General features: G+C 36.3%; 2 pseudogenes; one reads left to right on the forward strand and one right to left on the reverse strand.

Annotated features, from left to right (window-relative positions):
• Positions 1-14,174: 14,174 nt before the first annotated feature.
• LOC149265821 (putative receptor-like protein kinase At1g11050 pseudogene) lies at positions 14,175-15,088 on the reverse strand (annotated as a pseudogene).
• Positions 15,089-16,016: 928 nt separating this feature from the next.
• LOC149265822 (uncharacterized) lies at positions 16,017-17,548 on the forward strand (annotated as a pseudogene).
• The last annotated feature ends 8,470 nt before the right edge of the window (positions 17,549-26,018 follow it).

A 26,018-nucleotide genomic window follows, 5' to 3' on the forward strand; every position in this document is an offset into this window, starting at 1 on the left:
TGTGTGTGTGCTCCTAAAGTTAAACGAGGCTGATATGAATTTGAGACATCGGCCAACATTCTGGCTTTGTGTAGAAAATTCTATGCGACCTCACCATGTGACCCAGTCCCTAGGGTCCATGGTCACTTTCATACTAACATCAACATGTTGTCATCACACCACGTAGTGCTCGGTGAGTGGTGCCATGTTTCACTTGAAATTGGGCCAATCGGCCACTCAAAACTATCAATTTTGCATGCCACATGGTGGCCATCTATATTTTTGCATCACCATGCTTACATGTCATCCATCTATCTACTTACATCATCCTCGAGATGATGTGTCTTGACACCATTGGTTCAAGTTGTCATTTGAGTCAACATTAGGTCCTTTTGTAGTTGACATGTCACTTTTTTATCGTGCCATGTTGTTAGCCATATAGATATTTGTTTAGTTGAGTCCTACCACCTTTGCGTTCACATCAGAAGGCCACATCATGCTTACCTGCACTCAAGGGGTCCACTTGGAATTCAAGGAAGGAGTTCATTCAATGTTTTCCATGTGTCACAATCTTGCTAGTCTGAGCATGCCACATGTCACTAATTCATTGGTTCGAAGGAAATCCACGTGGAATATGGGGGGGTGCATTCTTTGTTAAATGTGATGCAACTCTACACATAATCCACCATACATGTTATCTCCCATCGTCAAATCAATCAAAATGTATACGATATTTAGTCGTGTTAAGAAGTGCACATGTATGTGCGCCTTATGCCATTGATTGTTCACCAATGCTTGTATTGGCCCTCAACATGCATGATCTTGAATGAATTTGGTGTTTTTACCCTTATTGCAGCTGTTAACTTCAAACTAACATAATTTTTCATCCGGGAAGAGTTTGACCAAGTGTAATATATTGTTGGAAGGGTCTCGAAGAGGAATGCCAACTGTAGACTCATTTGAGCATCATAAATTCAAAAAAACTCAATAAAATATGAGGAACTTTGACATCATTTAATGTGAGCTTGTCAAGACATCAAACAATCATATTGCTTCATTCGACTCATCAATGACACTTTTGCTTCCTTAGACTTCCCCTTTGACATCAATGACAACACTATGTCCAAAAATGTTCCCCTTTGTCATTAATGACAACACCACCAAACATTGATGGTCATTGATGGTAATGGAATGAAATCCCCCTGCCATTTTACTAGGAACAAAATCTATTGACAGGAAAACTCTTCTTGCTTGTTCTCAATATTTGTTCTCTCTCCTTCAATGTCTACTTTCTCTCCAAACTCCTGATGCTGCTTCAATGTATGCTTTCTCTCCCTCTTTAACATCAATGGCAAAGAGACATGATGAGGATGGTTGCTTACGAGGAGATTGATTAATAATGTTATATAATTGTTTCTAAATCTTCCTGTGGACCTAATCCTTTGTGAATGAAATCTCCCCCTATGAATGTGCTCCCTGTCATGATATACTCTCCTTATATCAATAAAATCTCTTCTTGTTAAGTCTTCCTACTATGTACAATTTCCTACTATTGGAGGCTAGAGGAAAGTACAATAATCCTTGGATACAATCAGTGAACCCGTCCTCTAATCTGCAATATGAGGCCCAATATGCATTATTTAGCTTCCTTGGACTACTCAATTATTATCAATGCTACCTATCATATGGTCATACTCCCTTTGCATATTTGCAACATGATTTTCCTAGTCTCCTTGATCTCTTCTATCAATGAATGCTTCCTTGTGTATGATCATCCTGCGTGCATAATATTTCTTCTTCAAGTTTCATTTCAAACAACTATATTCTTGAAGAAGCCTTCACCAATGGATTAGGTTTGAGTATTCAAATCTAACCTTGGTTCTTCCTATTTCATTCTCCATTCCTTGGTGTTGATTCTTCAGTTAATAGAGAGTCTTTCTCTCTCGTACAATCTCAAATTGATATTTTACCCAAGTGCTATACATCCTTCATTATAACACTTGTAACATTTTATATTGGGATTGAATATTGGTGGGAATGGCCCATATGACCTGTTATCATAACTTCTAATTTGATTTCCCATATATATGTGCTTGGGAGATTGATAGTATCTTCTATACCTGACATAATCATTTATGGCATAGGATCTGAAATCCCTCGCTCTATGTCCAAATCTAGTGCATGAGAAACCATGACTAAAAAACATATTTTGATACCTAGTGGCATGAAGTTGTCTTGATGAGGCATATCTCCCGAAGTTGTTCATTAAAATATGTTCATCTCTTTGTTAATCTTTAACACCTATTCTGATGTTGCTCTTGGATCCCTTGAGAATATTTTCTATCATTGTGGGCCTTATACTTTCATCCCAACTTTTCTTACTTGAGCTAGATGGATCTTGTTGATTCTTGGTGCCTTCTTGGGTGTCATATGAATGTTTAAGTGAACATTCTTAGGCTGATCTATCACTTGTTTGGAATATTCAATTGAGTTGTTGCTAGATCCAATGAAAATATGCACGTGATTTTTAGGTTGTTCTTCATTTGATGTCCTTGAGAGATCTTCATCTTTGGATGTCTCAAGATATTCATGATAACCAAGACTTGTTTTGATGAGAGGAGATCTTTGCTTCCTGAGAATTGTGTCCAATGTTTCAGTTCTTTTAGCTAACATCAAATTCTTATTTGCTTCCTCTAATTCAAGTTTTCCATATTCCTCTTTTAGCTAACAACTTCGTCTTCAAGTTTTCCATTTTCTTGCAGTTTTTCTTTCATCTTATTCACCAAAGCATCCTCATTTAATTTATATTCTCCTAATTGCTTCCTCAGAATTGTAGCATCATGATCCCTATTTTCCAATATATCCTTTTGTTCTTCATTAAGAGTTATGAGTATCCTTATCTCTTGTATAGTAGTAATGAGCTCATCTCGAACACGTTTTAGATTTTTTGGTTGACCCCTCAATGCATCTTCAACTAATTGGGCCCTCAAACTAATAATACATTCTTCTTCTATTACATACATGGGGCTAACAAGTTCATATTCAGAGTCAATAGGTTTCATTTTTTCTACATCCTTTTGTCTTTCATCATTTTGATTATTTGCTTTTTCTAGCACATTTTTCAAGGAAATAATTTCCACTTCTAGTGCCTCACAATGACCTTCTCTTTCTTTTAGCTTTCTCAGCCTCACTTCTTCCATCATTCTTGCTTCTTCTAGTTGGGCCTTCAAAGTAGCAACATCATTGTCCTAATTTTTATATTTCTTCAAAATCTTCTTCCAATTTTTGTCTTCTTCCGAAAGCTTCTCTATGAGTTCATCTTTACCTTTATAATTTTGGAGTTGCTCTTCTAATTAAATAAGCCTTCTTCTTGAAGCTTTTAATTACTCTAAGGAAATTTTGAGTTCTCCTTCATAAACTACTACTACTTTAATTTCTTCTTATACTTCCTCTAAGTGGTTAACCTCAATTAGTTGAGGAGCATCATCTTCGTTATTTGCAATTGGAAATGGACACATAGAAGTATAATGACCTTTATTTACACAATTAAAACAATATGCAATAGTCGATTCCTTTATCTGAGTGTTTTCAACATCCATGAATGTGAAAAAAATGTCTTCTTTGGGATTAAATGTATTGCTCACATAATCAAAACCCTCTATTTTCTAAGACAACTTCTTCTTACTCTTCCCTTTATTGGCCATAAATTATTTGATCTACCTTGTTGCAGTTAATTGTTCCTAAAGGAACCTATTCTGATACCAATTCCTAGACTAAAGATTACTATAATTGAAAGGCGGGGGGTGGTGAATCAGTGTAATGACAAATTTCATCAATTTAAACAATTTACCATTCAGTGAAAACGGTAACCATAAACATGCATCATTAAAAAACATCATCATGTCATCATAAGAGAACTCTAAATGTATGTAGAAACCCTTGTGGGAGAAAACCAATTATTTTTATCTTCTTCAGTTTGATTACATAGATTTGCAGGCACCAACTTGCTAGAGGCATCAACCACCAATATGTGAAAGCATTGAATTTCTATAGGCTACAACCTAAATTAGGCACCAACCTCGATGATATGCGAGCACCAACTTGTAGTAAGCTTCAACCTGATTGAGGCAACAATATCGATGGAGATACCTACCTCCTTCTTGAACTCTATGTAGACAACTTTTGACAATATTTCAAGCTAGATCCACAAGCACCAAAACAAATATATGTCTTTAGAATCTAACCATACCAATGTTACAAAGTGTTCTACAATCTATATTTGTAACCAACATGTTCATGTTTTTGTTGAAAAATGTAGCAAGAAATTCTCAATTTGATTTTGCCTTGATTAAATTGAGAAAATTTGAATTTCCACATCAACATAAAACTTAGATGCAGTTAACTTGTGTGACGTGGGTTGTGTCACCTAATTTACTCAGTAAATTCGAGTTGGAGGAGTTACAGTTTATTTAAGCATGTGTGATTGCTAATTTGTAGCAATCAAAGTCAGTTATATCAAGTTTTTTTCTTAAGTCAAACCAGTTGTAAATATTGAAGGAACTAGTGGAAGGTCAGTTGTGTAGTGGGACTTTAGTCAAACTCAATGATTATCTAGTTAAATGATCAATCAACCCAAAATAGCTAGTGCATGCAAAGAATTTGAGCTCCCCAGTTGTGGTGGAGATTCCAAGGCAATGCAGCATCAGTTGTAGACTAGTCTTGAGTGTACAGGTGTTGCATGCATTCAGATGATCAACCTTGGGAATTTCGCAATCCATTTTGGAGAAATTCCTAAATAATAGGGGCCTAATTTCTCAAGGACTTGCACAAGGAAATAGGGGCTCAAGTAGAGGAAAAATTGACTAAGTCTGGGTTAGAGCTTCTTAGTGAGCAGAGAGATAGGTTATTCACTTGCAGGTTGTGCTCAATTGAGCAAAGCAATTGTAAATAATCCATATTCATCAGATTAATGCAAGCAGACATTGGGGATTTTTAGTATATTTCTTTCCCCAGGAAAAATACTATGTGCATGTGTGTTATTTCTAATTGCATGGCTGAAATTTTTGTTCTGAATTATGAATCAACTTCCACAGAGTAGTAGAGTAGGTATGTGTCTTGTGATTTAGATTAAAATTTCATAAGAAATTGAAAATATACACCATAATTTCTACATGGTATCATATCAGGATTCACATTACATCAGGAATTTTGAATTTTTTTCTCAGGAGGATCGAATTTTCAATTCAATGTAGTAGGATCTCTTCAAATCTGAGAAGATGACCTTCAATGGACTTAGGCTAGAGTATGCCTTGGAAGACAACTCTAATTTCATTGCATGAAAGGATCGCATGGAGGCAGTATTGGATGACAATGGATTGCTAGAATACATCAAGAAAAATGTTGCAAAACCAATAGAAGTTGATGCCCAAACCCTTGCTTAGTGGAAGAAAGATGTAGCCAAGGCAAGCAGAAGAATCTTGGAGGGAGTATAGGATCACATTGTCTCATATCTCCATGAAAAAAAACCTTTGTTTGCAATGTGGAAAGCACTTACAGAATTGTTCGAGAATAGTAGTGACCACAGGAAGCTGGCACTCAAGGATAAACTTGGAAGTATCCAAATGCAAAATAATGACACTATTTCACAATATCTAAGCAGGTTCACACAATGTCATGATGAACATGGTGGGGTTGGTGTTAATTTTCCAGAAGGTGACTTGATAAGCCTAGCCCTTCTAGGCCTTCCCAAGAGTTGGCATAGCTACCAAGATTCGGTGAACGAGAAGGAGAATCTACCAAATTGGAACACTTATGGTTAAATTTGGTACAGGAGGAAATAAGGTGGAATACCAGATATGGGACCTCATTCAAGGGTGAGGATAAAGAAAAATTTGAATTGGTTGGAAAGGGAAAGAAGGGAAAAGGGATGAAATCTCAATCCAAACCAGAGTCGAGGCAAGGGAGCAAGAAGAAATATTTGTCCAAAATTAAATCATTAGGGTGTTTTTGAGGTCTAAAATGGGCCTCCTAAGGAAATTATAAAATAATAGTGGAAATAATAAAATAAGATTACATTACATCATTAAATTTTAGAGGGAAAAAAGGAAAGACTATTTTTCAACTCGTATTTTCAACTTATCTCCCTATGGGTTTACTCAAATTTTGAGCATAAACACTCGTTGGATGAAAAATTTGATTCCTAATCCAAGGAGTACCCATGTTGCATACTTTCTATGGACCCTACTACGCGAAAAATGAGAAACACATGAAAAACGTGATCGCAATCAAGTTTTTTCATGTATTTATCATTTTTCATGTAGCAGGGTCCATCAAAAGTATGCAACATGGGTACTCCTTGGATGAGAAATTAAATTTTTCATCCAACGAGTACTCTCGCTCGAAATTTGAGTAAAACCTTAGGGAGATAAGTTGAAAATACGAGTTGAAAAAGTAGTTTTATTATTTTATTATTTTTTAATCCTTTTACTTTTTTACTCCAAAAATGGTGAATCATCCCCCATGGTTGACATCATCATCTTGAATCCTATTGGTTCTTATAGAAGGAATTTGATGAGAGTATGGTGTTCTACATCAAAACATTTATTCACACCATGCAGATTGTACTGCAGTACCTTGAGAATCATTATCATTATCGGTGATCTCTCTTACGTTTGTTAACAACGTACATCATTGGCTGGTAATCAGACAATGTCTTCCCATGTTCGACTTCATATCACATATTCACATGGTTAGACTCGTACTCCAGTGAATGATTGGACGAGATAGAAGACCCCAGATCTAGTTTCATTCATCCAGGTTGCGATTTCAGGAGAGTACTAAATCATCTCTACAATGGCTTTACATAGATGGTCATTCCATCATGGGTCTATAGCTGTAGAAGACTATTTATGTACATGTAATGAAAGTTTATATGCCGAGCATGGGTATTCCTTCCCTAAAAAAGTCATGAAAAGTTCAAAAAATCATGATGTTATGTATTATAATCGATGCAGGTCACCGTCCGCTTCAGATCCTCTCTCTCACATCGTAAAGCATATCACTCGACATTATCATTTTTGACTTCATGCTTTAGGGGGCAATTGTTATAGGTCTATTTGGGCACATCACTCCCAACATTCAGATCAGTACTATTAGGGCTAATCAAACCCTAATTTAGTTGTTACATGCCCTAGACAAGTCATCACATTGAATGCTTCTTTCCATGAAATTTTCCTGTCCTAAAGCCTTGCTGAAATGCCTCCTTGGGACACCAGCGTAGCCTTGGTCAGGGGTAACTACACTGCAGAGTAGGCAGGCCCATTTTGACCTGCATTACAGTGCATTTAGGCCATCTTTGACCTACGCTAGGCAAGATTGAGCAAAATTTGCGTAGGGTTCTGGGAATATTCCTTGATTTTAGATGATTCTAGAAGGATCCCATCTCTTATCTCCTCCTATGAGCTCGAAATTGGATAGGCTAAGGATCCATTAACCTTCTATCCTCTCATCCCTTGCTCCTTGGAAACTAAATCCAATTTTGGAAGGCTTTTCAATACCCTCATTTATGACAAAACCACCTCCATTTCCTATAAATTGAGCACTCATCATAGTGATCAAGGGGCTAGAATCTGAAGCTTGTAAGGAAATTCTATTGGTTTGAGGATTGGGTTTATGTAAAGTGATGTTACGCTACTGGAGTGTTGAGCTTTTGATGTGGTGAGGGTTGAACTGAAGCCGGAGGAGTGGCACAGGATCGAACTGTATTGGGTGATACTCTTCCTTCTACATAAATAAAGAGATTATTCCTTTTCTCATATGATTGTTCATATCTGTGATCATTATGTGTTTCAATGTATTCGATTCCATTGTTTTATAGTTGATAGTTCATGTATGCTTTGATCGTTTATATTTCTCTTGATGCAGGTAGATTTTGAGTGGATTTAGTTCAAGTGGGAACGACGAGAGTGATTTAAAAGAGATTTAGTAAGAAAAAGGCGACAAGTAAGTTCCTCTATCTCATCTATCTTATATGAGAAAAGGTTAAACTACTTTCTTTTTGTTGTTCTAGGTGTAGTCCCCACCTAGGGAAGATGTGTTTATTCGTAGATGCAAATTCCATGTAACAACAACACCCCACAACCCACAACAGAATGGGGTGGCTGAGAGAAATAATCGTAGCATTGTGGGAGTAGCGAGGGCGAAATTGCATGACCAAGGTATACCTCTACATTTTTGGGCTGAGGCATGTAACACAACCGTCTATTTTCATAATCGAAGTCCTCATCGAATTCTTGCTATGATCACACCAAAGGAGGCTTTCTCGGGGAGGAAGTCAGATGTGTCACACCAAGATTTTTGGAGCCTTTGTTTATTGCCATGTCTCCAAAGAATCAATGAAGAAGCTTGAGCCAAAAACAAAGTGGGGGGTCGTTAGCACCAAGTTTGTACTTTTCCTAAAGGTTCACAGGTTATGATTTTCAATTAATTGTGCAAGGGGTGTAAGGGCCTGCAAAAAAAAAAGTTATGGAAAGTTCAATATAAGCTTAGCAACATGTATAAACAAGTTATTTCACTTCATCCTAACCATTCTCTAAGTTTTTTTTAATGAAATCAACCTATCACAAGCCTATAGTTAGCGCTACAAAACATTTTCGTAGCTTTCATAGGAAAAAATAAAACTTATGTTTTCAAGCTGCTATCCTAATCATTTCAAATACCTAAGTGGGTTTTCATAAAGTTTTATCCCTTGTTATCCTTGATATGACACTTAAAAACATTTTGAAGTCTAGTAAAGAAGTTTAAAATCAAACCCTAAAAACACACAGTTTGTCCTAAACAATAATTTCTAGCATTTCCAGAAAACCATTTGCAGCAAACAGGAAGGTTATGGAAGGGTTTACAACATCCAACCAAGAGGATTGAAGGTGGTGGAAGAATTTACAGTGTCAGATATTTTTCAATATGGGAAGATCAAGCCATGTAAAACGATTGAGTCGGATGGAATGTATTTTGAGGTTTATCCTTGAGTTGGTGTCATGAATTCCTACATTCCTATGATGGCATCACAACACGAATAAGAGCCCTATAGTTTATAGTCACCAAGGAATCCATTGCAGAGGCAACGAGTTTGCCTACTGAGGGCGAAAGATGGTTTAAAAAGCAGAGACTACAGAACATGGACCTAAACTTATTCTTGAAGGAAGACTGTCAAGACCAAGATGGGAATGTAGGATTCCTCCTGAACATGATGAAACCTGAATGGTCTAATGCTCTAAGGACTATGAAACTCTTCTTTACCTATGAAGGTAGGTGCTATAAAGCTTATTTATATCACAGGAGGTTTTTTTGTCATTTAGCAGATTTCAATAAAATGAATTTGCCTTATTTTATTCATCAAAGTCTGCTGAAAATATATACCAAAGCTAGAACTAGAATTGTGTTGTTACCTCATTACATATGTCATCATGGCCTGATAAAGATACCATACACTCATGAGTTAAGAAAGCATGTGGAACAACTTAGACAAAGAAATATGAGAAACCCTGCACCCAGAAGGAAAAAGAGAGGTCAAATTAAAATTTCTGTCAAAACCCTAGCTCAGGAAACTGAGGGGGAACCTAGTCATATCCTTATTGAAGAGAATGCTACCAACCTTGTAAATGAACCATAGGTTAGATTCTATGGGAGTAGAACAAGAAGACAACAAAAGAAAATTCTAGAAGAAGAGGAGGCAAAGCATAAAACAACAAAAAGTGAAAAAGGGAAACAAAGTATGGAAACAAGGGATGAAGAAATAGAAACAAAGCCTAGGGTTTACTGTAGAAAACCCCATACTCGTCCTACAAATAAATTAAGACTAATGTTAAAGGAAAATCTCAACCCTAAGTTAAAGGAGGCAGTGATTGTTGATGAAGAAGAAGAAATTGTGAAGGTTTCAAAGAGCAGAAAGAAGGCCACCAAACAGAAGAAAACAGAGTATGTAGGAAAAAAAGGGAAAGAAACCCTAGAAGCTAGCAGAACCATATAGAAAGGTAATAGAAGGATGAAAAGAAGCCAAGACAAGTTAAACCTCCTTTCTCAAGTTGCAGAAGCTATGGAAGAATGATCAACTTACCTCGTTGGCAGAGCAATGTATGAAACCCTAATTTTGCTGAAAAAACCCTAATTTTACCTCAATGTTTTGGTATGCTCTAATTTATCTTTTTGAAAGTTGGTTTATCTTCAATATATTATGGTAATATGTCAATAAAGTTTTGTAAATGAAGAGGAGCAGAGAATACGAGTCAACACAAGAGAAAAGGGCCTTAAAAGATGTAAACAATTACACAGGACAATTGCACAATTTCAACATATTTCACAGGTTCATGTCTCAAGTTTTCTACAAGAGAGGAGTAAGAGTTACAATTCCAAATATGAAGCCTACAAAGGTGTGAGTAGTTCCAAATCCTACATTACAGTTATGACTCGTCCTTTCCCAAAATAATAGCAGAGGATGCATACAACAATTTCAAAATGCTTTGACCAATGTTTATATGTCAAGTAGAAATTTGAATAGCTTAGATAGCTAGGATAGTAAATTTTAGTACATTTTGTAAATTATATTATCAAGTTTTGTGATATTTAACAGTTAAACTTTAAGAATTAGTGGACCTTGAAAACTTTATGTAATTTCATATATAATGCATTAGAAAGGAGGGAAAAAGGTTTGACTTTGAAACAAAGTATTCTTTTTGTAGGTTTTAGCTGTGTACATAAATTACATGCATACAAATTCTAAAAAAAAAGAAAATAAACAATAGCGAGAATAAAAAAAAAATATACAGAGATTTCCCTTGGATCCCAAAACGAGGACTATCAGATTGATTTTTTATTATATTCCTTTCAATGTTACAACACACATATATATATACATGCTGAAGCATTCATAAATCCCATTCCATTAACCTTGGATTAGAACATAACCGTAGTTCCCTTGATCGGATCTACAAGATACCATGGGTAGAAAACCATCATGTCCAAAACCATGTGTAAAACCGATGCACAAAACCATAGGTAGCTTCGCCCACCTAATATAGGGTCCAAAAAAAATTTCCTGGGGCGCTGCCCTAGACCTCGTAGAGGGGGGCTACCGCCCCCCTCAAACCCTTCGATAGGGGGGCCTTCCATCCCCTCGTTGTGCTTGACACAATGAAGGGGGGGTTGTTGGCACACCCCCACCCCCCCACTTCACGCGTGGGGCTAGTTGTGGAAAGAATCTAACACACACTCAACACTTTTGTTGTGTATGTGATCAAATTAGTCATTTTTTTCAAGTGCCAATAGGACTAGGATGTTATGTTCAATGATATAGAGATTCTTATGATGGTGTACTCAGCATGTTCCCTTTTGTGATAGTTTCCTTTCTATGTGATTCCAATTTATATTTATATTTTATGATGTTTAAATGATTTTATGTGACAGAATTCATTAATTTAATGCTCTGGTTCATATGGTTCAAAAATATGCACTTTTTCTTCCAAAGCTTGCAGGATTCATGTTTCATGCCCTGATATAGTGGATTGTTATCTCCTTTTACTACCATCTAAATGTTGTTTGACATGTCTACAATCTTCCATATACGTTCCTTTTGTCCATCTTGATTCATACAATGAAGATCTTGGTATCTATATCTGCGAACTCGTTTGTTGACCCCATTGCCCAATGGATTAATTGCTTCATCCCAACCAAACCCTATTCCAACACAACCCTACTAAAGATCTAGCCATTATTTGAAGATACAACTAGTTGCTAAGCTTAGTGATTTGGTTGTTAGAGAGAGCCCTCTCTAGATTGAAGGATCTAGCATTCAATCTACAAGATTGGTTTGAAAAGGTTACCTTAGGAATTTATCTCTCACAACCAAGAGGAATCTTTGAGTGATAACATCTTGGAAACCATACATGGGATACAAAAGTACATCTTCCCCATAATCGTTTTTAATGATAAGATCTACTTTCTGAGGGAAAATATAAGGTTAGATAACAACATTGGTTTTTATAATTGCGCTGGCGACTCCACAGTTCAAAGTTTGAGGTGATTCCATTGGAAATTTTGGTGCATAGAAGGATTTACACAAGGAGCAACCTAGATCCTAATATACCAGAGATCCTGACAAGCCCTAAATTTTTTTTCAAGAAAAGGAAGTATGCAAAAGAAATAGGTACCATTCTTTTAGAAAAGTCTTTGTCTCTACCTAAAGAGATAAAATTTGTTGAAGACATCCAATTTGATCTAAAATTCAAGCATAGTTTATTTAGGTCAAAATTAGAGTCTAATTTGTCAGAAACAATCCTTGATGAAACAAAATTTAAACCTTATAATCCTAGTACTACTTTTCAAGGATTAAGTGTCTCACAAGAAGACAAAGATATTTGGTTACAATTTCACAAATTAGAGCATTTAGTTCATCAACTTCAAGTAGTTGTTTCTAAATCTCCTACATTTCAGCATTTTGTCCCACCAATTTCTTTTTTGTTTGTTTCACTTCCATTTTCCATTCCATATTGTTCTACTCCAGTTATTTTTGTTGGATCTGCTATACCTATTTCATCAATTGTTACAACAATAATTTCACTTCCTTTTCCATATTCATTCCAAACTCCTAGTGTTAGTCCTTCTACCTCATCTCATATAACCATGGTTGCTAGATATGCCCCTCTCAATCTCCAAGCTCCACTACATGATCTTCCTCTGAATTATGGTCAACGTTTACTTTAATTTGATGGGACAGGATGTATTGCAGCTTAAAAAGATGTGGATAAATTCAATGACTTCATAGATTTGGAGGAGGTAGATCATGAATATGTTAAATTAAGACTTTTTACACAAAGTTTCTTAGGGGAAGTTAAGAAATGGTTTAGAGGACTTCCAGCAAGAGGCATTGCAAACTTTCATTAATTTGAACAGTTGTTCCTTGCTAGATGGGAGGTGAAGAAAATCCCTTTGCAGATCTTGGCCAAATATGAAAATCTAAAGAGAATCCCAGGGGAAACAATTCAAGAGTTTTTTGCTAGGTTCAATAGGGTTTATAATTCAATCTTAGCTGATATTAGACCCTCCTGGTTTAGTCTTGCTTCACTATCTTGATGGTTTTGATGTTGAGCTAGATTATTAGTTGAGAGAAAGAAATCCTGATACATTGGAAGCTATGCAAAACAATGCTATAGGAGTGGAAGCAAATTTGCTGGCTAAAAAAGAAAATATGAGGACTGAGAGGAGAGTAATGTTTAAGGATGAACCATCTTCTTCAATTGTTAGCACCAAGTTTGTATCTTTCCTAAAGGTTCACAGGTTATGCTTTTCAGTTAATTGTGCAAGAGATGTAAGGGCTTGTAAAAACTATATATGGAAATTGCAAGATAAGCTTAGGAACATGTCTAAACAAGTTATTTCACTTCATCCTAAGCATTCCATAAGTTTTTGTAATGAAATCAACCTATTGCAAGCCTATAGTTGGTGCTACGAAATATTTCCGTAGCACTCATAGGAAAAACTAAAACTTATGTTTTCAAGTGGCTATCCTTATCATTTCAAATGCCTAAGTGGGTTTTCACAAAGTTTTATCCCTTGTTATCCTTGATATGACACATAACATCATTTTGAGGCCTAATAAAGAAGTGAAAAATCAAACCCTAAAAATGCATAGCTTGCCCTAAAAGGTTGATCAGGTGATCAATATTTAGCTCAAAATTCAAAGTTCTTAGATTGGCTTGAAAATTGTATGGTTGTGTCCATCTTGTCAAGATGATCGCAACTCAATTCGTTTTGTTGAAAATGGAGTCCTAATGAAGGAGAAAAGGCTTGCTGTTTGTTTTCCTAAACAACTAAAAAATTTACTGAATGGGATAGAATGATGACATGGCAGTCCAATCAACAGTGCAGTCAGCGAGGGGAGTCTTCTTCAGTTTTCACCTAATGGAGCTGTGACAAGTGTCACCTCCAGATTCGCTAGTGTGGTTGTGTGAAAGGGAAATTTCCTAATTGGCTCCAAATGGAATTCAAATTTATCTTTATTTAAATATTTTTATATATTATATATATAGTATTATTTATATTATATAGTTTTTTAACTATATATTTACGTCGTAAGGCGTTTCCCTCTGAAATGAACTTCCCTAAAATCTACCTGTCATCGCTGTGTGCCATTAGATTATGTGTTAGACGATTAGAGTATTGTTAATCGTTTGATTAATGGAAGGTAGTTGAGTGGTTGTAACGGTTCCATGACGCATAAGCGGCAAAGGCCGGTCAGGAATTTCATGGATCTCTGCTTCTCCCTCCAACATCTTCACGACCTCCACCATTCCAGGTTTGAATGCCACCATAACATGCACGCATAGAATACCCACCAAAACAAATCTCTCCATCAAACGCTCTACCCCGCTCTGTCGGATTCTCTCGTCTATTATTTCACTGGTTCTGCCTTCTTTCACCAATCTCCATCCCCAATCTATAATAAGATAGTGAGAGGCGCAATCCGCAGAGGTGTCCAAAGCCTTTCTGCCACTCATGATCTCCAACAACACAACACCAAAACTATAGACATCTCTCTTGTCAGTAAATCGACCATAGAGAGCATATTCAGGAGCCAAGTAGTTGTGCGTCCCCGCTATCCTCGTCGTCTGGTGTGATTTTCCTTCTTCCTTAGCCATGATCCTTGCCAGACCAAAATCTGCCACACAAGCATTCATTTCATCATCCAGCAGAATGGTAGTGGGTTTGATGTCTCTGTGATAAATGGTATGCTCAGTATCGTCGTGCAGATAAGCCAACCCTTTGGCAATCCCAAGGATTAGATTCTTTCGTTGCGACCAGCTCAGAGGTCGGGCTTTGGATTTTTCTCCAAAGAGTGGTCATCGAGAGTTCCATTGAGCATGTAATTGTATATTAGAAACAGCTAGTGCCCCTCCCTGTCGTTGCTGGCGACACAACAGCCTCTCAAAACCACTAGATTCCGGTGCTTAATGCTGTTGATGACCTCCACTTCGTTTAGAAATTCATAATCACATTCTGGAGTGCAATTTCTGATTCTCTTCACTGCAACCCGCTGACCAGCCGGAAGTGTTCCCATGTACACAGTAGCGAAGCCCCCTTGGCTTCGCTGAAATTATCAGTGGTGGCCTTGATCTCTTCAATGTCAAACCAACCTGCACCTGTGTTCACGGACTATTTCAGATGTTCCTCATTCCACCTCGCAAATCCCCTAGGCTTAACCTTACGACTCCTCTTCCTCGCCCACAAACAATACAGAAGCCCGAGAGTGCAGATCAGGAGGGCTACAACAGCACCCATGACACAGTAGGCCATAACTCAGCCATGCGACGTGGTCTAGATGAAAGGCAACCTGAGGACACACTGAGCAGTGCTTTGGGTTTTGGGGCTGAATTCATTAGCCACTCCAATGGCATACAGACAAGTGAAATAGTAGCATATCTTAGAGGTTACCACGTTTATCAAGTTTGTGTACATTTTTACCAGCTCTCTCTCAACAAGGTCTCTGCTATCCTTGCATGCCTGACAAGCTGCCAGATCTGAGAGGTCGCCTTTGCAAGCAAAGTCCAGTGGAGTAATTCCCAGTTTGCGCATCCAGTCTTGCTTGGTTTGTATGCTAGTGCAAAAATTTCAAGTTCTCAGGGGGGAATTCGACCTGTCTGTTATCTGTCAGGTTGGCATTAACTAACCCTTTACCCACATTTTTTGGATCTACAAAAATCCTTTTTAAATTTCTGTATTTCAGGCTCTGAATTGATCATAGTAGAACAATTTAGTGGTTAATTCTTCTCAGTCTTTACAGTCTACAACGGTAGGTTTTAGGGTTTTATTTTATGAAAAACATCTAATGCATTTTATCTTTAAATACTTGAAATCTTGTGTTGCTTATATCGCTTAAGTGTTTGGAGTAAGTTTGTTCTCTGTCTTATTTGTTTTACATTTCCAGTGCTAAAACGCGATGCAGATTCCTTCATTTCGCGGTCTAAAACAGTGTAGAAATGGCCGAGGGTCCAATGGTCGATATGTTTACAGTACAACAGACTGTGGGTTGAGTACTGTGCTGTATGTGCGGTATTTCCATGCCACCCAACACAGCAAACATGTGTGTTAATTGTATACGAACCCAAGTGGATATCACAGAAGGTCTACAAAAACACGTAATAGTCCTTCATTGCCTTGAATGTAATTCGTATTTACAGCCCCCCAAAACATGGATAAAAGCCCAATTAGAATCCAAGGAACTCTTAACATTTTGCATTAAGAGGCTCAAGAATTTGAACAAGGTTAGGCTTGTGCATGTTGAATTCATATGGACCAAACCCCATTCTAAGAGAATCAAGGTCAAGTTGCGAATACAAAAGGAAGTGCTCAATGGGGCTATATTGGAACAGGCTTACGTTGTTGAATATGTTTAGCAAGATCATATGTGTGAACACTGTACAAGGTTTCAGTCCAACCCAGATCAGTACGTGGCTGTTGTGCAAGTCAGGCAACATGTTAGCCATAGGAGAACATTCTTCGATCTGGAACAGTTGATTCTCAAGCACGGTGTAGCTGCTTAGGCAGTCAATGTTAAACAAGTGCATGAGGGTGTTGATTTTTTCTTTGCTAATAGAAGTCATGCAGTTAGGTTTGTGAGCTTTTTGGGCAATGTGGTGCCTATTTTGAATCGCAATGACAAACAACTTGTGTCTCAGGATTCAAAGAGCAATACATACAATTATAAGTACACTTTATCTGTTCAGATCTGCCCTATTTGCAAGGAGGATTTGATTTGCCTCCCTACAAAGGTTGCGGTAAACTTGGGTAACTTAGGTCCCCTTTTTCTGTGCACAAAAGTGAGTACCCATATTATGCTGCTTGACCCATTTACTTCGAGGCATGCTTTTATGGACACGAATCAGTATTGGGGGGTTCCTTTTAAGCCTCTCCTTTCAAACTGGCAGTTGGTTGAATATATTGTATTGGGTATTGAAGTTGAGATGGGTTTGACTACTGTGGGTGGTATCAAGTATTCATTGGCAGAGGCAAAGGTAGCCCGTGTTTCAGACTTTGGAAAGAATGACACTATTTTTACAGTGAAAACTCATCTGGGCCATCTTTTGAGTCCTAGTGACTATGCTCTTGGTTTTGATCTCTATGGTGCAAATACTAATGATGTGGATTTAGATAAATACAAAGGACTTAATCTTCCAGATGTGGTTTTGGTGGAGAAAAGTTACGAAGAGAAGCGCCAGAAGAAATGGGGCAAGCCTAGGCCTTGGAAGCTTAAGACATTGCCCATGGAGGTTGAACCATCTTCCAGAGGTAGAATGGAGGATGCGAAGGAATGGGAGGACTATGAAAATTTTTGGATGAACTGGAGGAAGACAAGGAGATGCAATCCAAGATTGCATTGTACAGAAATGAAAATTATCAGCGAGCAGATACAACGTCTATGACAGATGGTAAATATGTTCCTTCTATACCTTTGGATGAGCTTCTTGGTGATCTTACACTCGAGGATGATGAGCATGAAGATGAAGAAATGGAAGGCTAATTGTTAAAACACATTTCAGAAAATCACAGTACATTTATTACTCACTGTGAAAACCTTCATGCTCAAAATCAATGTGGTATCACAGCTACACAATGGTAGAGATATCATTTCCAACAAAAATATTCTGCAATTGATTGTCATGATGTGTAGACCTTTTGTCAGCCTATCAGTGGCATTTATTGGAGCTATCATATTGAACATTGGCGCAGCAGCATCAGTAATGATATGTTTGAGTTGTACGTTTGAGTTAAGAAGAATTGCATGGCTTAATTTATTGCAGACACTAACATTGCTTTTCCATTAAATTATTGCAGTTGTTTGTATTTTTATTGCCATTATGATGCTTGAAAATCGTACTGTCATTTTGTAAGTTGCACAAATGAATATATTAATAGTATAATGAACAAATGAAATGATGCTTTAAAAATTCTAAGGTGACATTGCGTTTTTTATGTGCTGGATAAATTGTGTTTACTACAACTATTTTGCATCTGTTGGATACTTGTGTGGTTTTCCAATTAGTGTGGCTGCTGATTTTATGGTTGTTCATTGCAAAATTTTGAAGAAATGGCCTTCCAGGTGTAGAATTTGATGATGTCACACAAAGCATTTCTCCGGATTTGAAGTTCCTTACCACTGCTATTGAATCTACCACTTCTGCTAAATTTGTTGCATTTTTATGAAAAGTTAAAATAACTAGGGAACCATTTTTGCTTTAGAATATGAAACATTGAAGAGATCACTCTAGAAGATGATGTTGCTGCCATCATGAAGAAGTAGTTAATGGTAATAAGAATACATTTCTGCTGAAAAAATCATCATTTTGGTTTGTTAGATGCTGATTACGCAAGTTCATTGTTGCTCCTATCCAATGACTACTATTGATGTTCACTGTTATCTGAAGGCAATGGGTTGTCTCTTCAGATTCCAGGTATTCTTAAAACTTGATCATCAAAAAAACAAAGAGGAAACAATTGATGGTAGAGTTCGTTTTTGCTCCTGTCATTGGATGCTATTCATGTTTACTGCTATTTGGAGGCAGCAGGTTGTATCTTCAGATTCACGGTATTCTTAAAAATTTATCATCAAGAAAACAAAGAGGAAAAATATGAAGGTATCGTATATGTTATTTTCATGGTGTTGATTAGAGAAAATCATTGTTGTTTGTAGCATTGTAAGATTGTTGGTATGATAAGAGAGTAAATTTATTAAATGGAAAGTGTTGTTTGCTTTGTTGGTCACACATTGAAACCTCTGGTTGACAGGGTGAAACAGTTCATTAAATGCTCTCACAGTACAACCAACAAAAACTGGGTTTTGGTGTTTGAAGTCAGGACTAGATTCTCTGTCCTTGCTTTTCTCCAAAGAGTTGAAACCGACACACAGGGTTGAGAGTTTATTAAAACTGATATGCGTCTAGGAAGGAGCAGTTATGGCAAGACTTACACAAGGAGGAATGCTTTCTGACTGCCATAAATTACATGGGAAGAATTATGCTGTTAGGGAATAAAGGATGAAGACAGTTCATACATACCACAATTTAAGAGAGGCTTTGACGATTGTCACCCTATCAATTGCAGACGACATTATTCCCCATGTCCAGGATGTTGAGGATATCCTTCAAGATTGGGACTCTGTGTCCAAGGATGTCCCCTTTACGAAATAAATATAGGCATTATAGACTTACAAAAAGATAAATAGGTACAATGGTTGTTCTAATTCCTTGGAGAATCTTTTAACAATTCCAGAGCCCTGCAATTTACTTGTGGTTTCAGCTTTATTAAGGACTTGCTTGTAATTTCCCTTGTTCAGCAGGGGCTTCGCCATTTTCGTTTTAGTTTTGTTGTGGATCTTGAACGATTCTTATTTACCTAGTTAACTGTTTGTAGGCAACCTAACTGTTTTTGACATTTCTTATTGGTAGGTTAATTGTTATTATCCAAATTAGTTATTGTAGTTGTAAGGGGTTCACGCTTGAATGTGTTCTGTTTGACCTTGCAATAAGAATTCCGGGAAATATTTTGAATGCTTGCTGTTTGATGCCATTTCCATTCAACTGCACTGAGTTTTCAAACCATTTATTGCTATTTGTTTGGCATTGTCACCTCCAATTATGTTTTGATTTGGCAACAGAAATACCTCTCCTGCATGTTTGATAAAACATTTAGTGTTTCACGGCTATCATTATTTGTAAACTCGATGTTTATGTTAATCATTAAACTACTGGAATATATTAAGTCGGGTCTATGTTATGGTATTCTAGCAAATATAAGGGTCACTTGTATAAGCAAAGGGTAGATATCCTTGGGAATTTGGTCTATGTGAGTAATGGCTGAGAATTAGTATATATAGGAGATTATTATAGTCAATTCATATTTACTGTTCTATACTATCTAATAAAATTATGATATTTTGGGTTATAACTTATTAGGGGTTATATTCTCTTAGTATCTTAGAAATTGTTCTGTAAGTTATCATTATTATTATTCTTGGGAGCTGTACTCTCCATCTATATTTGTCTGTCAATCCTTGTCATACTTTTTTGAGTAATTTGGATCTTATGCTTTCGGAATGAAGCATTCCTAGAAGGGAGGTAATTGTTATGGCCCTCCAGTGAATTTAAGGAGTCCTGGAACTGGAACTACACTAGTAATGGCTGAGAATTAGTATATATTTGGTGTAAATATATGATATTATTATGATCATTGACATGCACAATTGTCTATGATCATTTGATATTGCAATCTTTTGGGTATCAGGAGTTATTCACCTAGTATCTGAGGATTCATAGTACAGCTTATCATTATTCTTCTTAGGAATTGTGCTCCTCATTTATATTTGACATGTTCAGGGTTTATTATGTTCTTTTGGGTGTTTTGGATCAAAGTAGTCTACTCTGATGAAAATTCTATTGATTCCATATTAACAAAGGATCAACAAAATTGGTAGTGCTAATTCTGCCATGGCAAACCCCTCAGCTCCAGGTTGGTTGCTCTATATGAATTGTTGATGTTCGTTTTTATCTCAATTCTACAGGTTACAACTCTACAAGTTAAAATAGTATAGAATCGTAGATCCATATTAGCTTTCGTGTATATATCTATATATATATATATATATATATATATATATATATATATATATATATATATATATATATATATATATATATATATATATAGATATATAGATATATATATATATATATATATATATATATATATATATATATATATATATATATATATATATATATATGGAAGAGGGTTTAAACAGGTTGAAGGAATGTACGGCGAGTGCAGGGTTCCAACAATTGAATGATGAGGCGACACAGGTAACGCAAAGTATATTTATCTAAAAATTCTTTGTGTCTATCCCTTTGATTATTGGTTATAAACAAGATTGGCTCAATAAATGGGGAATTGATTTGATTTTAAAAATTTCATGCAATGATGTGAAGTGATATACATCCTCCATTCCTGTAAATTTATGTTCAGTGTTTTTCTTTTTTCTTTTTTTTTTTCTGATAGCAGGCGGCTTACGAATATGGAGCGCCAGTAATCATTGAGAAAGAGGTTAACCATGCATCATTTGCCTTTCTTTAAGCTGAGAATTTCAATTATTCCTCAGTCTGGAAAATTCGGTGGTAGATTTGTGAGTAGTGGGTATTGGGTAGTAAAATGAAGAATCTGAGAATTTATCTTGATTAGATTCTCTGCATCCATGGTTAGGTGGCAGGAAAGTTAGATCCCTCATTGCACAGCAATCGAGAGAAACAGGGCCTGCCAATATCACTGTTCGAAATGGTGCAAAAGTAAATTCAACCATCAGCTACATGGATTTGGTCATGGTCTCTTAGGAGCATTTGATTAATAATGGTATTTTGTTATGGTCATTTAGGTGCATTTGATTAATAATGGTTTTTTCAAAATTTGTGGATGAATTTTGAATTATTTCTTCTATTCCAGAAGCATTGACAACAGTGCAAGGATGAGAGAGCAACAGAAAATGCTTGGCAGAATGTGCCCTTGAACTTGGCAGGGATGCCTTTAGAGGTATTTATCTATTGATCAAACCATGTCAATCCTAATGCTACGGAGATTATGTGAAGACTATTTTACCTCACTGTTATGAGAACATATGAAGTAATTTGAACAACTACAGCTACAACGTCAACAATAATGTTTCAGCCTTGCTTAATTCAATGCAGCGCAATCAAACTTTCCAAAAGTAGAACTTCCTAAGCACATTGAATGACAGTCAATAGAATTTCAGACTTCCCTAAATTCAGAACATGCATTGGACCACCTAAGAAACTGCTCATCACAGAGATTTTGAATTCTTTTCAACAGGACTAAGATTGGTATACGTCAAAATTTTATGGATACTAACTCAAAATAGATTGTTCTTTCTACAACTGATCTGTATAATAGTTTCTATGGTATACATGAAAATTGTCATAATTTGTGCATGGAACGAACAATAGCAACTTGCTATATTCTGTGTATAGCAATAAGTCTATACAATCAGTGTATCAGGTGCAAAGAAACTGTCTATGGTTTCGGGCCTTTATTCATCAGACCATTGTAGCATTTCTCTATGGTATATTATTGTTTATAGAGGAGTAGACAAGTTCTTCATACAAAAGCCTTCCTAAAGATGAGAAGGCTTATACTTCCAATTTCTACATAAGAGCAGAAACTTGTATGATAATATTCCTATATTCAATCAGAAGGTTTGCAGTTAAAATATCCATAGTATTCATGGGATGCATAGCTATAACAATCATCAGATCAGAATGTTTGCAAGAGATCAGGAGACCCATATCTACAATTAAGTTTCTGTATCAAACCATACTAAAGCAACAATATCAAATAAGGAGGAGACATTACATAAGAAAGTCTCCAAGACTTGCTAATATTGCTTGTCATGGTATGAAAAATCTGGTTTACCTCTGTATCAGATTTGTAAAGATCTTAGAATGAGATCTAGACATATTAATGTGAAAATTTCTGTGTATATTAGATATAAAAGATTTGAGTTTTGGGTTGTCAAAGCTATAAATTGATAACTACATGGATTGCTTGATAGGATGGCTGGTTCGATTTGTATATCAGGATTGCTAGCTTCTTTGTGGTGGTAGCGTGAGATCAATTGGGAATTGCTACTCATTTCATAATTCAAGAGGGAAATGAATTTCCCAATGATGGTGGTGATGAAGGAACCTAGCAAAAACACAGAGAATAGCATAGCTGATTGAATAAAAAAATCAATTGTGTAAATACAAATAACACACCCTACAAAGTGATGTCTTCTTTTTCTGTAAGGTTATCATTTTATCAGTATTTATAGAACATAAACAATTAGCAAAGATACAAATGTGAAATGTTAATTTGTCTCTGTTAGTCAATTCCAATTTGTGCCCATATGGAATATTGTCCAGCATGTTTCTTTGCAAAATAACAATTGGTTTTTTGCAGTATGAACGAGCTACAACAGAAGATGGCCGGAAGCCAAGCATCTTTGACACTTTCACTCACAGGGAAGGTCTGTTTCATCACATATCTTCATTCATCCCTTCATTTGCATTCTACCCAGTTCCTTACTTTACTTTGGGACTTTCAAGGCCAAGGCTGGAAGTGAGCTGTTGTTTGTTTTAACTGTATTGTCAGGGATTACTATGGATGGAGGTAAGGGAGATGTAGCTGTTGATCAATACCATCGTTACAAGGTATTATTATATGAAAATCTAGGAACAATAAATGTCTCTAGGACAACCTATATGCAGTGGCTACTTGTAAGCCATCCTCAAGCTTTATGTGCATGTCCAACCCCATTATTGTTGTTTTCATACTAATGTATCAATAGTTAAACTCCTAGATGATTTGGGTATCAACCTGATGTAAAATTTCATGTGGGTTTTGAAGGAGGATATTGATCTAATGTCTATGATGGGAGTAGATGCCTTTAGATTTTCAATCTCATGGCCCAGGCTTATTCCTGGTATATTTCTATTTGAGCTCTGACCACATGTTTAATCCTGAGAATTTAGTAAACACTCAATGGAAAATGGTAGGAAATAACTATTTCACATATATTGATGTAGATGGCAAAGGACCCATCAACCCAAAAGGTGTTGAGTACTATAATAACCTCATGAATGAGATTTTGTCCCATGGTAGTATTTATTGACAAACTTGTCTCTCTACTTTGTTTTTATTCCTATGACTATCATCCTCAAAACTGTTAATCATTTCACAATGCATGTCTCAGGCATTCAACCACATGTGACATTGTACCACTTTGATCTGCCCCAAGCTCTGTAAGATTCCTATGGAGGTTTCTTAAATCCACAGATTGTGTAAACATCTTATGTCATCTCCTGTTCTTGTTTTTCTTCCCATGTGGGTTGACACACAAGTCAAAGCATCAATTTATTGGTGCATTAATAATCTTATGGTTAGAGAAGCAGAGTTCTATAATCTACTTCGATCTTATGCAGGGAGGATTTTAAAGGTTATGCAGATGTGTGTTTCAGATAGTTTGGTGATCGAGTGAAATATTGGTCCACTTTCAATGAGCCCAATGTTTTTGGCACTGCAGGATATGATGACGACGTTTTCCCACCTCAAAGATGTTCCCAACCATTTGGAAATTGTACTGCTGGAAACTCAACTGTTGAGCCATATATTGTTGGTCACCATGTTTTTCTATCACATATAGTTGTTGTGGAGTTGTATAGGAAAACCTATCGGGTTCTTTTCCTCTCTGATCTATGTTCATCTCCATTCATTCTATGAGATTTTATAAATTTCTCGATGAATGCAGGAAAAGCAAAAGGGCTGGATTGGATTAGTAATTTTAGTACATTGGATGATACCTCTTACCAATAAATCCATAGATGTGGCTGATACTCAAAGAGCAAATGATTTTATGGTGGGCTGGTAAGTGATTTCTTTAACAATGAATTTTCAAGTTAACTTATGTTTCCAGAACCTTGAGTACCATAGAGCAGTCTCACCAATTGTTATTTCTCCTCTTTTTCAGTTGGGGTTTTTGTAGTAGTTTTAGTACATTGGATGATACCTCTTACCAATAAATCCACAGATGTGGCTGCTATTTAAAGAGAAAATTATTTTATGGTGGGTTGGTGAGTGATTTCTTTAACAATGAATTTTCAAGTTAACTTATGTTTCCAGAACCTTAGTACCATAGAGCAGTCTCACCAATTGTTATTTCTCCTCTTTTTCAGTAGGGGTTTTCGTAGTGATTCAAATAATTAATAGCTATATTGTTGAAGTGGATGAAAATAGGTGTACTTTTGTTTGGTTGAGGGCAGACAACCACCCTAAATTAATTTCTTTTTCCAAAATCTAGGCTTTTAGACCCATTTGTTTCTGGAGACTATCCAGGGAGCATGAGGAATATAGTGGGTTCTCGGTTACCTTCATTTACAAAGGAACATGCTCAAAAGTTACAAGGGTCATTGGACTTCATTGGTGTTAATCACTATGTTACCAGGTATTGTTTTGATGTTCCAAGAAAAGGTGAACTTATGTCAAGAGACTATGCTCAAGATATGTCAATTGGAACTGCAGGTACGAGAGTCATTCTCACAAATAGATTTAACTCAATAAATCTCATCTTCTAACAGCCTTTCAACTTGGCCTCCTTAAATCTATGAAGAATAACATTACTATCTTCAAATCATAAAGGAAAATGGTTTTGATCCGCTAAAGTTTTATGTTATTTTAAATTCAAAAGTGATACATCACAAGAACATTGGTATTAAGAACATTTTATGGCTATTCTGTACTGCTTGATGAATGTAGTGGAACGAGATGGAATTCCCATCAGCGTCAATGTAAGAAGATTTTGAAGAATCACATGTCCTATTATAATCATATGTTTTCTTTTTATTTTTAGCAGGAGCTTTTTATAAATATGAGTATGTAGATTTTTACAGTTCGATAGAAATTTTGGATTTAAAATATGCCTTAGTTTAGAAACATAATTCTAAACTGAGAGACAAATAGAATCCAAAAATTCGACTAACTTTTTATAAATTTTAAACAGTATGTTTATACCCTGACAAAAAAATATTTACCTCATGTTGAAATTTGTGGCAGAGATCATTTTTTGGGTATGCCAGTTGTACCACAAAGCATGCAGGCAGTGCTTGAATATATTGAGGACCATTCCCATAATATTCCTATTATTGTGCATGAAAATGGTGGGCACTCTTCTTATGTTATTTCTCTACCACAAGTTAGGTTTTCAGGTCCTCAATGAGAGCTCTCTGTACACTTAAGATTTATGCAGGTTCAAGAAAACATACGCAGATTGGTGCTACACTTTTTTTTCATTGACCATCTAATTATCTGTTTTGGACTTATGTTTCCAGAACCTTGAGTACCATAGAGCAGTCTCACCAATTGTTATTTCTCCTCTTTTTCAGTTGGGGTTTTCG

Source organism: Pinus tabuliformis, chromosome 6 (assembly GCF_031772625.1).
Source record: "Pinus tabuliformis cultivar Carrire ecotype Pingquan chromosome 6, CPIR1, whole genome shotgun sequence".
NCBI lineage: Eukaryota > Viridiplantae > Streptophyta > Pinopsida > Pinales > Pinaceae > Pinus > Pinus tabuliformis.